This window comes from Microtus ochrogaster, chromosome 10, assembly GCF_000317375.1.
Source record: "Microtus ochrogaster isolate Prairie Vole_2 chromosome 10, MicOch1.0, whole genome shotgun sequence".
Classification (NCBI taxonomy): domain Eukaryota; kingdom Metazoa; phylum Chordata; class Mammalia; order Rodentia; family Cricetidae; genus Microtus; species Microtus ochrogaster.
The window spans coordinates 12881360-12896907 of NC_022016.1; the positions used below are offsets into that span (position 1 = coordinate 12881360).

Below are 15548 nucleotides of genomic sequence, written 5' to 3' on the forward strand. Positions count from 1 at the left end.
TCAAATATACTTGCATGCTACTTCTTGTTGCTGTTGTGAAAATTATGGTTCTTTTGTATCGGAAGCGAGCTTTGAAAAAAATACTACTTATTATGTTAGGGGCATGGGAATCAGAAAATGTAGTAAAGAATGAGAAGTTGCAAACAAAAATAATAAAACAGAAACATAGGATAGTATTGGGAGGGAGTTCCAGTGAATACAGAAATCGCCTGTGTTTAATTTCCCATACACTTTTATACTCAGTATAAAAGGGGGAAGAAGGCAGCAAAAGACTTCTTTAACATGATACAAAGGACAGTTCGAACAGTTAATTGCTTCAAAACATTGAGACATCAAGTCATTAACATTCTGTTGTTTAGGCAGTGAAGCCATCCTAGACTAAGTATCCTATAGGCAGCCGCTTCCCAGGTTAAACCTCCGATTACAAAAGAAGGAGCAGAAGTATGATTGCATATCTTGACGGTTTGACAGGATGTAGTGGATCTACCTGTATGGGTCATCCAATTATCTTTGCAGTCCCTTACTCTATACCTTACCTCTGTGGTTATATCATTTGTAACCTGCTTATAGATGACTTTACTGCTAATGTCTACATATAAGTGCATACGTACCAGATTTGTCTTTTGGGGTCTGGAATAACTCATTCAAGATTTATTTTCTAGCTCAATTTATGAACTTGGGAATTTTTTGTTTTAATTTTCTTAAAGAGGTATAAGTTTATTAAAATCTTTAAAAAAACCCACAGCTACGGAATACTGCAGAGTGACTTATTTACAAGTTTTATGCTAGGATTCAGATTTTAATTAGCTTTTCTTAGAAAAACTTTTTCTTCTAGAAATATCAATATTTTAAATATTTTGGTATAAGATCAATGGCAACATTTAAATGAATGACCCAGTTAGAAGCAGATTAACTAATTCTTTTTAAATGCTTTGAATGGAAGCCAGGATGCCTTGGCTCATGCTGTTAATCCCAACAGTTGAGAAGTAGTTGGACCTTTGTGAATTCAAGGCCACCCTGCCATAAAGAGAGAGTTTCAGGACAGCTAGAGCTACACAGGGAATCCTTCTCTCAAGGGAAAAAGATGCCTTAAATGGTAACTATTGTTTAAACATAAATTATCACAAAATTACTCTTCTGGCATTTTCAGACAATATCTTTTCTTAGAAAGGCAGACATGAAAAACTAAAACAACACAGGAACATTCCTCCATTTAAATACATGCTCCCATGTACTGTAAAGGTTGAGTTAGGGTTTTCAGAGCTTCTGGAGTTCATCTTTACCCTAGGTGGTAATCAATTTCTGATGTGGGTGATGTGCAATTTCACATCATTCTCATGAACCATTAGAGTTTTCTCCAGGTTTCCAGTGACTGTGCTGAAGCAGTAGAGCACAATGTCCTCTTTGATACAGTAGATTGACTCACCATGGGGGAGAGGGCACATCAAATGAAGTCACCACCTTCTTTATTACCAGAACTAAATCTCTGACAGTCTGCCCCTACATGTTCATGATGATCACTGTGTTTTATCGGTTGCATGAAATGAAGAGCTATGGATTTTTAGGAAGCACAGTCATGATATTGATAGTAATATCTGTCCCTGTAGCACTATACAGAGATTTAAAGGTATTTGAACATTCTGTGCTCTTCATAGTCCATACCTTCACAGTGCCACTAGAAGACGCACTAATAATGTAGTGTCCACCTTGTATAAATGTTGCCTCATTAACAAAGAAGAAATTATTTCAAATTCCTTTGGTGTTTTCTCAGATGTTAAGCCATAAATTCTTTTTCTTTGATCAAAAGATGCACTAAGGATCTCACTGCTTTACTTAGAAAAGCTTAGACAGGTGACACTTTTACTATGTGACCTTTCAAATCTTGTTAAACACTGTCTATCCTGACTCTTCCACATCTGATAATTCAATATTGGGCTCTAGGTACTAACATTTCATTATCTCTGCTGAAACACATACAGAGAAGAGAATAATCAATCAGCATGAAGTTACCTGGGACTGATACTTAAGATCCTTCCTGATATTTTCAGGAGTGAAGTTCGCCATTTCATTACATCCATCAACAGATCCAGTGATGAGATACTGGCCATTTTGAGGGAGCTGAGCACACTACACATGGCATTTCTGACCAATTTTAATATGCCTCCTCAGTTGTGTGGTAAACTTTTCTTCTTTCACGTGTTTGACAGCTGTTTTGTTTCAAAACACATCTATGGTCACACCAGGAGGAACCAACCCCTGGTTCCATTCAACACATGTCCCAACAACGCCATGAGACAAGATGGAGGCACCACAATGACTTTTTCAGTTAATGCCGGGCAATTACTACTCTCTTTTTCTCTTGGCTACTTTCATCTGGATATACCTCACCAAAATTAGCAGGACCTGGCTAGAAGGTTTTCCCAAAGAATACAGCCCTCTAGTTGTGTTAGCTTTAACATAATGATGGGGACTGTCTACCTCAGTGGCCTGGCAATACTCAATTCACAAAACTCTATCAATTCCTGAACAACGTGTTCATAGATATCGACAAAGGTCTTGTCTGGAAATTCCAGACTCTATAGTTTGTAAAACAGTATCCTAATGGCCACTATTAATATCATCCACAAAACTTCCAATTCTATCTACAATATTCAAAGAGACAGTAGTCTCCTATAAGATAGACAACACCCGATGGAAACTGTTCTTAAGTACTGCATAATAAAATGAATTACATTAGAAGACTTGATTTCAATAAACATAGAGTTATGACTCCAGGTCCAGATCCTACTCAGCACATACTCTGTTATAAAACACTTCATGACACCTCCAGTGACCCCCATGATTTAATTTTTTTCAACTTCATCTCACCCATGAACTTTCTAATTGGTACACCAAGACTTTTGGTACATATGTTGACAAATTTGTTTAAAAATTTTCTGTGTATATCTCAATTTCTCTTTTCCTAACTACTGATTTCCTTTACCCCAATTTTCTTTGTGAGCAAGTTTTAAATTTTGCTGCCTTCAAGTACCAGCAGTCACTTAGATGCATCATGATCTAGAAGAAATTATAGGATTTTCAAATTCATGATCTTCTGTTCTCCCTTGAGTGCTAGTATTGAGTTATACACTACTACATCTGGTTCTCACTTTCTACCCATGGTTGTGAAGCTCATGGCAAGTTGATAAGGTGGACAAAGAGACTGGTGGTTAGTTGTAGCAGTTCTACATTGATTCCCTAATGTGACTTCTGAAATTATCATTTAAAATTTTGTAGATATAAAATTTAAAGAATCTAGTGTCTAGTTTTTAAGCAAATGGCCTTCTGGATTCTCAAGTCTGTGAAATGTGCTAGTTTTGATCTTAGCTTGTAAAAGGAGTTTTCTCTTCCTTCTGCCAGTTTACAAATAAACACTCAGAGGCTTATATTAATTATAAAAATTTGGCAGATGCCTCAGGCTTATTACTAACCAGCTCTTACTTTTAATCAACCATTTCTATTATTTTGTATTTTACCAAGAGGCTCCTGGATTGCAACCTTACATCTTGCTTCTTCAGCAGCTGCTGGCATCCCCCTCAACTCCATCGACTTTCTCCTTCTCTTCAGTTTGGCTTTCCTGCCTGGCTATATTTTGCCTTGCCATAGGCCAAAGCAGCACTATTCATCAACCAATAAAAGCAGCACGTATTTTTGGCATACAGAAGGGCATCCCACATTTTTAGCTCAGCTGGGAAATTTTTTTTGGTACAAACTTAAGAAAAAGCAACATAAGTGTCTAAGAGATAAAAAAAATTAAACTCTACTTAATCCTTCTGCTTTTTTACATGTTATCTGATTCCTCTTGAAGCAAAAATAGGTTGCCTGGTTGTTGTTTTTTTTTGAAATATTTTACAATATTAGTTACAATAGAAACAGATTTTACTTTGGGAAAGAAAAGTAAATGTTTATGTCTGACTTATTCAGATGAAGGAGTTCTCTAGAAGACCTAAGGGTTGTATGAACTGGATAAAAATCACTCCATGGTTAGTGGATTTAATGTGGCATTTTTTGTCATTCTCTGCTATGTGAGGGATATGAAAGAGTCACAGGCTTGTAACAAAGTAATGAGCTTCTGTGCAGTGACCTCTAACAGGGCTCAGTGAAAATAATCCTTCCAAAGCATGTTTACATAGTGACTATTTGGCTGTTAAACAAATACAATATTTAATAGGCCCAGAGTGATCTGCTTACATAGAAGCCTGTTATGAGTAGAAAGAACATGCCAGAATATTAAGAAATTAATATGTGGCTTCTACAAGCAATGATCCTTGAAGAGAACAACAGTTTGTGGAAGATAAGATAAATGCCACCTGCTGCAGTGGCTCCAAGGGACAATCCGGGATGTGGTATCCTCTGAAACAAATGCAGCTTTCCAGATCTTGAACAGCCAGCTGAGGTGGAACACTGGGAAATGAGTTAACTATTTGGTTTTTCCCTGGCTACTCATCCCCTACATCACTGGGGATGACTTTGTGCAAGTTGCAACAGCTGGTGTTTTCATGCCACGAAGCTTGCGCCCAGTTGCTGTAGCACCCAAAAGATCTCTGTGGAACCTCAGAGATAGCTGTAAATTGTATTTTCCATTCCCTGTGTATTACTCTGTGCAAGGCTTAGTGCTCAAGCACTTTACATCTCTTTAGGAGAGAATATGTCATTGTCCCCAGTGGGAGGTGTGTTTGTTTATAATCTCCACTTTAAAATTAAGAAGCTAGCAGTTCAAAAAGCATAAATGACCGATTGAAGGTCCTAACACTTATAAGATATAATTGAGATTCCCATGTTTTGTACCATATGTTGTGAACATAAGGAGGCCAGATAATCACTGGACAAGCAACTTCTTATGCATATGATGCATATGTCATTGTTCAGGAACAAATATGTGATCTCTCTAAGGGGACATACATTTCTTTGACAATTGCATCTTCCATAATGCCAACAAAGTAGCAGGTATTTAAGAGAATACTTGTTAATTTGAGGTGTTTAAATTCCAACCCTAATCCTTATATAATATTGTTCTCATATGAAGCAGTGAGAAGTTATAACACATCACTGTGTTCTAGTCTAGAAATATTCTGCGGCAACACAAACATTAGTATATAAGTATTTCTGGGACGGTATCCTGTTCATTGTTTCTGATTTTTGACTTAGTTTTGCTATTTGAGAAATGAATGATATAAAGAGAATCAGAAACACTTTCCTAAATCTAGTTGAAAGAGAGTTTAGAGAAGGATAAGGCAGGATTTTCCGATGACAGGTTGAAGATTTGGGTAGCTGTTGAGATAAGCAAAGGCAAGGGGGAAAAAATCCTTTAGCCATTAGATTGTCTTATAGTCATCTACACACTGCTTTTGTGGCACTGGGGATTCAATTAAGGCCAGTGACCATACTAGCCAACTTCTCTACTCTATGTGTAGCCCATGGGGAGGCTTGTAGAACTAATTATTTTTTATGATGTAGCTTCAATTGATTTCCTTATGAGGTGTAGATAACTGTCTGGATGATTAAAACATGCACTACTCACATATACACAGTACTTTATGGTTTACAAAGCCAAATTTCGCTCACTTCCCACAGTAACAACATGATGGAGGACATGAGGGCTGGAGAAATAGTGTAAGACTTATTTCATGAAGGTTTAAAGACTCTTACACAACCACACAGCTGTACATAAGCAGGCCACCGTAGGAGTCCAGATTCTGATACACTTGACTATGGGACTGCTCTTCAGGCAATCTTTGCAAACAGTAGAACAAGTCACATAGAATGTATACAATCAATCTAATGATTTACCTAACTAAACATTTTATTTTAACTCCTGGGAGCCACAAATATTTCATTAACTAGTGTCTGTTTTAACTAGAAAACTGGGAATGCATCCAAATAGCCCAGCCTCTATTTAGTAGCCAGTCAGAGTTTGGCCTTTCACAACTTTAAAAAACTCCTTCTTGAATCTTATCATATGTTATGGACTATCCAGCTCTTAAGGAATAACAAGTTACATGTGGTTTTTTCGTTGCTGTGTTAAGAACTTTCTTTACTTGCTGTTTTAAATAACTGCTTCTCAGGCCTATGTATTCCCCAGCCCAGGTTCTCTTCCCACCCTCTATGCTATAGTCCTCAGAAAGACTGAGCTGAGACAGCCTCGCAGTTTCTGCTCTCCATACTTCTGATATTGCACAGGACCGCTCCTTGTTCTTAGGTAAAATATTTCAGTATGAAGAACCTTGGGTATGCTTTGGAACTACACTGCTGCCTATTTGCTGAAATAAAAACGGGAGCACAGCTTTCTCCCTAAATTCCCTGATAGCTTAAACAAAGTGTATTAAAGATTGCAATTACAAAATTCTTGACTGCCTTTTGATTATGTCCTAATAAAAATTTGCACAATCAAAAGAATTCTGTGATAGTCCAAATGAAATCACTACATCACTGATATGTAAACGTGCTCTTCCAGATTGAATCTTTTCTAAAGACTGATCTTGCAAAAGTGTACATGTTCGTGTGGAAAAGATTAATGATTTAATTATTTTTATGCAAGCTATCCCTCATGTAGATTGTTTTCCTCAACTTGACTATGTTAATTAATAAAAACAACTACTCAATACTCCTTCTGTAAGAGTTTGTGGTACAATTAATCAGGTACAATTATCAATAAAGACATAGTGAATGTCTGTGTGTTCAGACCCTAATGGAAACAAGATATATTTGACAATAAACTGAAGTACACAAAGTTCCTTTTGGTGCATGCTTCCAGAAGGAAATAAGGCTATGGGTCTTAGGAGGCTCAGACTGTCAATAGAAATATAGTTGTTCTATTAATTAAATATCCAGACAATATGATTGAATATGAAATAATCCATTTGTGTGAACATTATTTCGTGTCATGTCTGAATTCTTCCTAGACTTTGGCCTGGATTTTGCTAGTTTTGTAGTAAGATATTCAAGTTGGAAAGCTTGCACCCTCTCAGTCTCTTTGCCCCACTCTGGTTGACAGCATTCCTTTAGGAAAGTAAAAAAAAAAAATACCAAGAAGACTTCTTGCAGTCAAAAGTCTTCATTTGTTTAGATCATTAATTGATTCACTGTGTAGAAGGTTGTAAAAACAGAATGCATGTAAAATAGCTAATTTATTTGCAAGCAAGTAGGAAACAGGTGAAATGATTATCACTGGCAATGTTCTTATAAAATAGTCTCACTATAAAATTAGACTTCTATGTCATCTGCCAGGGATGAAGTCTTATATTAAATATAACGTGACTCAGAAAAAAAAGCTCTTTTTTTTTTTGATAGAGAGCAGATTTAACAGTTAGCACAGAGTTTTGTTACCTGTATATGGTTGGCCTATGCTACTAAACATTAAAGAAAGAAGTTAAGTTATGTAGATGGATTCCTGAAATTTTAAGTTGAAGAGAAGTTGGAATTAGGAAATTTGATAAATTACAGCTTTAGGTTAAAATGCTGTGACTTTCAATATACTTTATTATTAATATTCAAAGGGAATTTGTAAATAGTGAAGAGTCATTCACATTATGACATTCAACAATGTTTTCTATACAATAAATGGTTATCCATGGATGTTTTCTTGCTGCCAGCAATCACTGAAATCTTTTTAGTTAAGGAAAATAATTCATTACTCAGGAAGAGCTAAAACATAGCATACACCTGGTAACAAGACGTTTATTCCATCATGAGGCAGAAATTAGTTTTAATTGAACTTCCCTGTTCATGGGTCATGGTAGGAGTGGAGAAGAAACAGAACAGCATGAAGAAAAAAAGGTGTTGCAGTCTTTTTAATGTCCCATCATTACAGAGTGGGCAGGCTTCCCACAGAAGATGACGAGCTAGCTGAAATTTCATCGAATCCTTACTATGTGCCAAACATTAGAGGTTTGATTTAAAAACTAGTAAAGTTTCTGCTGTCAAGGAGCTTATAGTTAATTGGAGTGAGTGAGATAGATGTATAACAGAAGGAGAAAAAGCAAATTAGGTTCTGCTGAGTAAAGTTCATCAAAGTTCAATTGGAAAGACAACTGATTCAGCATGGGGCCACAGTGATACTCTTTAGTTTTAAAGATTTATTTTCTTTTTACTTGTGTGTGTGTGTGTGTGTGTGTGTTTCTGTGCCATGTGCACATGGGTACCCAGGGAAGCTGGAAGCAGGCTTTGAATCCTTTGGAACTGGAGTTACAGGTGGTTGTAACCAGTTTATGCCAGATTGTGAGAGTTGGCAGTGTTCACATCGCCGCAGCTATGTGCATGGCAGTGCCGTGCTGCTGGCTTAAAACCAACTATGATGACAGTATTTATATGACAGAAATTGGCAAACATTGCAAGCATGAATTTCTCCCAGAGAATGAATCGTTAAACATTTACCAGCATCCTACGGCCTGTGAGTTGGAGAGTCTATAAGATTGTGGAGAAGCGGGTAGCTGGGATGAATCTTGTAGACATGTTAGAAAGACGTTACTGGATTCACAGGAGAGGGTTTTCAGGGGTTAGGGATGGAGGGAGATATTTTTTATTTTTTAAAAAATTATTTTTCCATACTAGCCCCAGTTCCCCCTTCCTCCCCTTCCCCAAACCTCTGTTCTCTACTTCTCCCCCCATCCACTCCTCAGAGGAGTTAAGGCCTTCTCTCTTGGGTAGTGAACAAAGTCTGATATGCCAACTTGAGGCAGGACTATGCCCTTCCCCTCTGTGTCAAGGCTGATCAAGGCATCCCACCATAGGAAATGGGCTGCAAAAAGCCAGGTCAAGCAACCAGGCTAAGTCCTGGTCTCACTGCCCGGCTCCGCCACTACCATCAGCACAACAGATCAAGCCATATAACTGTCAGTCACATTCAGCGGGCTTAGTTTGACCCCACGCAGGATCCCCAGCTGTCAGTCCAGAGTCTGTGAGGATAGAGGTATATTTTAGAAGACAGTGAAAAATGAAATTCATCAAACATATTTTGAATGTTTAAAAACTCTAATGTTTTAGTTACTTACTGATCTTTGATGTCACATTCTGGATTTTATTAATTTTGTATTTATGCAATTTTACGCATGAACAACATAAATCTTCTATAAATAAATCTTAATATTTAGCAAATTTTCCATATTACTTATCTGGACAGAGCCAACAATTATCACTACTCACATGCCAAGAGCAATGTCAGGAATTCAGTATGAGTATATATATATATATATATATATATATATATATATATATATATATATATATATATATATATGCATGTATTTCATGGAATGGGAAACTAAGAAAAGAAACAGAGGAGGAATTGACTGACTTTCATAAAGTTCTTAGAGTATGTAAACTTGGTTAGCTTCTTGACTCTTTTTCTGGAGTAGCCACTGTGAACAATCTCTAATAGATGTCACATATTTCCTTCAAATGTCTGTGATCTGAATGAAAGCATCCGATGGGTTGTACTATCAGACTGCCATAGTCACTTTCTGGGAGGCAGAAGGAATATTTATATTCCTGAAGCTTCCCCACCAGGACATGACCTTGTTTTCTGTCGATTGTTTGATTCACCTAAATAGGAGGGGAGTGTAAACTGAACAGCAGTAATGATGGGTGTTTCCTGTTACATGTGTTAGTTTCAGCGGGAAAATATGACTATAGAAAGCAGTGATGGCCTTGATCATAGGAAACACTATGCAGACAAAGTATGCTATTATCCTAATAGGAATGAGTCTAATTAAAGTGCATTTATTTTTCAAGGTCCATCGTCTTTTTTAAACCTGCTATTTTCACACAGAGAAATTGTGTAACTCTTGGCTTGTATGATTGAGCAGGAACACTCAGACACCGGGCGACTTCTTTTTCAGAGAGTGGCTTTGCAATTCAGAAGATATGAAGAGGTTTTCTCTGGCTTTCAGCCTTCCAATCTATTTTGATCATGGAGGTTAATAACGCTGAAAAGCACTCAGAGTATATAATGCTGCAGAAGAAATGAGAGTTCTGTGTTTTATGACTGGGACATGACTAGTAATGTATCTGCTGGGAAAGTTGCCGTTCAGAATAGAGTGATGAAAATTGAATTCCATCAATTCTTAGCCATTCATCCCTTCCCCCACTCTCTCATTGTGTGTGCCTTTTATTTTACATGGTAAAGGAATCTTCAGAGCCTATATCTGAGCAAGCTTCATGTTTTTTGGGTTATCACTATTGTGTTATTTACTCATTTGGCTACAGTAGAATTTCCTGGGAGCTTTAAAGAGCTTGAGGCTCCTTGGAGAAGAATACAGGCTTCAGTATTGTTTTAAAGCTATGTTAATAGTTCCAATGAGTGCTCAGGAATGAGAATGAGTGTAGTGGGACCTTTGAACTTTTCAGGAATTAGCTTTGCTCACAAGAGCAGTGAAGATTGTCCTCACTCACTCTCTCATTCTCTCCACCCTTCTTTTCTTCTCTCTGAATGAAACAGTCATTTTTGTAATACACATTCTGCAGTATAAACATGGGTGTGAAATTCCAGGCTTCAGCTATTACCCTGAGCAGATTACTTCAGCGCTCTGGTTTTCAGCTTCCTTGCCAAAGTCAATTTTTGCCTCATGGTGTTGCTGGAAACATTAAACAAGCAATTTAATTTTAAGCTCTTGGGTGTAATACCCTGCATACAGCAAATGTTTAGTGAATTGTATTTTACAGACTGTAGAATTTTCAGAGTGTTTTTATACTTAGTGTCCTACCATACTTTCAACACAATTCTTTGTCACTAGCAAGTCTATAATTTCCTATCCCATTTTATAGCAGAAGACTTTGGGATCCAGGAAGCATGATGTTTATCCTCCAACATATAGAATTTTTTTCTTGAGTGTTTTTTTTCTTGATTATATACCATGTCTGGGAAATAATTTTTTTTTCCTCATTGTTTTCTTGGCCAGGATAAGTGGCAACTCATCTTTAATATATCCCTTGTCTCTCATTCAGGTCAAAGCAATAAATGTCTAACGAGTCCAAAGGAATATCAAAGATTTTAGGAGTAAAAAGTTAACTACCAGTTCCTTTAGGCTCTGTTGGCATTCCCATCTTTATATTGCTATGGTTAAAAATGTACTTTCAGACAAAAGATTTATTATCAATTATATGACACCTCATTTTGCCTTTAATTGCTATAATAGTGGAATACAAAGAGAAAATGTTTGTCTCATCATTTTGAAGAGAATTTTTGAAGAGATTTTAAGTTATAATTTGATGGAAGGATCCCAAAAAATGCTGGTTTGTACCATGAAGGGCATAGCTATAGATTAATATCTGTTATTGGTAGAAATTTCAATTATCTTGATCCAATTCAGTCAATTGTATTTGAAACTAAATTTTTATTTTTATTCCGTTTCTGCTGTAATCTCAGGCCCTGGCCTCCATCTTTGGAAGCTCCCCTCCCACAAAAGATCAAGGCCACTCCCACAGGCTATTTAAACTGCTCCCCAGAAACTAAACACCCGGTCTTCCCTCGTGGTCCTGTTGGCTTTCTGTTGCCCCTCCTTGGGTCACCTGAGAGTACAGATTAAACTTGGAAATCTTTTAATTTGGTTTGATTTGGTCTGATTGTAATTATTTGCGTGGGTGGAAAGGGTCGTTTTTAGGAATATTTCTAACATTTTTGAAGGTCCCATTTTGAAGGGTGGGGGTGGGGAGTGGTGCTGTTTTTCATCCAGGCTCAAGGCCATGTGTTGGAAATGCCCTTATTGCACCCACCCTCCGCCAGCTAAAATTGGCTTCCAGGCTATGTAGGCTTCTACTCGATGAGTACCCCCTCTTTTGCTTATGCTCTTAGAGTTTGTAACACCCATTCATATTTACTTTTGTCAATTTTCAAGCTTTTCACTGAGATTGCAATAGCGCTGTGAAAGTCCAATCCGAGCGGCTGAGTCAGGCTTAGCAGAGGTAAAATTGCAGGGCTAGGGACGCCTACCACTCAATTATCACAACCCTGTTTTAGGCTCAAGGGTTGTCCCAGTGGACATACTGTGATAGACTTGAGCCCCACAATTGGGCATAGGCTAACAAATGGGTTCCTGCAATTTAAAGCCAGATCCATATTGCCCCTGGGCTGCCTCCTATAAAATCTTTATAAATTGAAACTGTCTGGTACAATCTGTCCCAAAAGGCTAGTTTCTCTATGCACTAAAATTTGGCCTCAATACGACCTTGAGAATGCGATACAATGGCCACCAGAGGGAACATTTGAGTTTTCCATTCTCCGGGACCCAGAAATTTTTGCCGCTATGGGGATAAATGGACAGAACTCTCTAAGTCCACAGTTTCTGGGCACTGCACTCTTATCTCTCCCTCGGTAGCCAGTGTCTTGCAGTACTGATTTTGGTCATCAGGGTCACAGCGCCTCCAGATTCCTGGCCATCTGGGAATTGGGATCCTGATAGTTCCGCTATGACCAGGCATCTACAGGCACTGGCCCCTCCCCCACTCCTTCAAACTCTTACTACTCAACCCCCTCCTGTTGCTTTCATTGGTTAATTAATAAAGAAAACTGCTTGGCCTGGTAGGGCAGAATTTAGATAGGCAGAGTAGACCAAACAGAATGCTGGGAAGAAGGGAAGTGAGTCGGACACCATAGCTCTCCTCTCTGAGATGGATGCAGGTTAAGATCCTTTCCGGTAAGATACCACATCATGGTGCTACACAGATTAATAGAAATGGGTTAATCCAGAAGTGAGAGTTAGCCAATAAGAGGCTGAAACTAATGGGCCAAGCAGTGTTTAAAAGAACACAGTTTCCATGTAATTATTTCGGGTAAAGCTAGCTGGGTGGCAGGAAGCGGCCCGCTGCTCCAATTTCTACAGAGTGGTGCTCCAATGTGGTAAACTGGATCCATGTAAAACCTGAGAGAGCTTAATTTTAAACACAAAAAAACAGAGTTTAACACAACATTTTGCTGTTTGTGGGTGGCATGCCGCAGAGAGAATTTCCTAACTCGACAGCCTTAAAAAAAAAAAAAAGCCACACGCAGTTTTAAAAGGCGGCTGCCACAGGTGCAAACTCTGGCTATGGTGCATTTGTGGGCCTGAGTGTTTGTGTTCCCTCTCGGGATGGGGAATAAAGTATTCTGAGACCATGCCTACACTCTTTGCCTGGGCAGACTGTGGGATCAGTCTTAGACAGGTGGGAGAGCATGGTGGATTCCTGCTGCCATACAGAGAGATGTTTTCAGACTTCGCAGTGCTCTGCATGTCAGATTTGGCTGTAACTTGGATGAAAAGAGTTTCTGTGCTGCACGCTCAGTGTCAGAATTAAACTGCTGAGTGCAGCTCCAATGTGGACTTGCTGTGTGCCTGGAACTGTGCAGCTCAGGGGCACCAAATGGATCTGAGGCAGGAGCGGCTGCTCCATGCTGAACTGTGCTGACCTCAGGCAGGAACTATCATAATTACCATAATAAAAGCACAGTTAAGGTTTAGACTTAGCAGGACACAGGTGGTACCATATTACCTCTACATGGCACAACTTAAGTTTTTAAGAAGTGCTTAACATTTTAAGAAATGCTCCTGGATAGTGAAAAAATTAAGATTCACAATAGAACAGATTCAGACATAAAAGACCTATAAATGGGTCACAGTGTTGGATGAATGTACATAGACTTGAGAGAGAGAAGAAAAAGGATATAGAGAATAAAGTTAATGGTTTAAAAAAAGGGTAAAGTCTTTAAAGAGACCAAGTACAGATAGTTATAGATTAAAAGAAATAAAGAAAATAAACCATGTAAAAATGTAAAATTCACAGAGAGTCTGGATTATGTACATTGTGTTTTCTTTGAATCTTTTGACTGTAAAGGAGTTAAGAACAGAGAGACATTTCATTATATGGGCTGCCAAGCAGAATCAGAATGGATTTCATAAGGGTATTACGACTTCAAAATTTGGGTCTAAGAACATGATGCTTTGGAGAGGGTCTTCTTTTGTTTTCACAGAGAATGAAACCCTATGGATTGCTTCTATTCCAATATGGTATGATAGACCATGCCCTCCTAAAAAGTTGCTATGAACACCCTCAAAAAATTACTTTACTCAACTGCCGACTGAGATGAACCTGGCACACAGGTTATACAATGAAAGACCTAAATAACAGCATGCCCATTCAGCAGAAAGCAGTTTGGAGAGAAATAACTGCACCTATATTTCCAAATATTGTTTATAAATGTTCTTTTACATTTAAAGGGGAATATGATATAAATATGAATAATTTGCATTGGTATGGATTTTAAGGTCAATTTTGTTATATGTATATGTATTTCTGATCTTGATTAAGGTATTGTGATTGTGTAGTTCATTTAAAATGTAATGTATAATTAGGAAACATAGGTTGTTAATGGATAATCATCAATAATAGTCAAGCTAGTTAGATTTTCTAGATGTGCATCAATATATTTCAGATAGGCATTCTTCACATCTTTCAAAGACTGCAGAATATGACATTTAAAATGTTTTAATAACTTAAGGTTTTTCATGACAATAAGACATGTCTGCTCCTGCCAGAACCAATCTACTTCAAGAGGAAGATGGGCATCAAAGAGGCTCCTTAGGGAGCTTGATAGCCATTTGGGCAAGAAACTGTTTTTGCCTGGACTGATGCATAAACTGGAAACAAAGAACCCACAGAGAGAGGACTGCTGAACTGGCCTAAAGGTGAGATGGTATTTCAGGGTTCCTGACCAATGAAAGAGTCTGTGAGACATTCTTCAGGATACAGCAGAAAATGACTGAACTGTCTTTGGAATTTCCTGCTTCATGAAAATGAGTGCTGGATTCTATAGGCCTGTAGGCTGAATACGGATGCCCCAATGGTACAGAGGAACTTTGGGTGACTGTACAGGCAGCGAGAGGTCATTTCTAGAGTTTGGAAGTTTCTTACTTCTTGTTTACTCAGGTAATATATCCTTCTGGAGTCTTTGATGGAGTTGAAGAATGGATAGATAGTTATAGTTTTCCTTAGTTATGATAAAAGATAAAATAGATATAAATATTGTGACTGTATTTCTTGCTTTATAACTGTTTTGCTATATGTAATTGTACTATGTTAAAATGAAAGCCTTTCTTTTTGTTTAAACAAAAAGGGGAAATGATGTAGGTGGGTATAGGGCAGAATTTAGATAGGTGGAGTAGACCAAACAGAATACTGGAAAGAAGGGAAGTTAGTCAGACACCATAGCTCTCCTCTCTGAGATGGATGCAGGTTAAGATCCTTCCTGGTTAAGATACCACCTCGTGGTGCTACACAGATTAATAGAAATGGGTTATCAAGATGTGAGAGTTAGCCAATAAGAGGCTGAAACTAATGGGCCAAGCAGTGTTTAAAAGAATATAGTTTCCATGTAATTATTTCGGGTAAAGCTAGCTGGGTGGTGGGAAGCGGCCCGTTGCTCCTATTTCTACAAAAAGCCTTTAAAGTCTAATGTCTGAAAAGAAACAGCTGAGTCTTCCTGATAGACAAGGCTACAACAGGCAGCAATGCTCTAAGACCAAGCCCTAGCAGCTGCCCTG

General features: G+C 38.0%; 1 pseudogene; it reads right to left on the bottom strand.

Annotated features, from left to right (window-relative positions):
* Window positions 1–1248: 1248 nt before the first annotated feature.
* LOC102002927 lies at window positions 1249–2759 on the bottom strand (annotated as a pseudogene).
* Between the last annotated feature and the right edge of the window lie 12789 nt (window positions 2760–15548).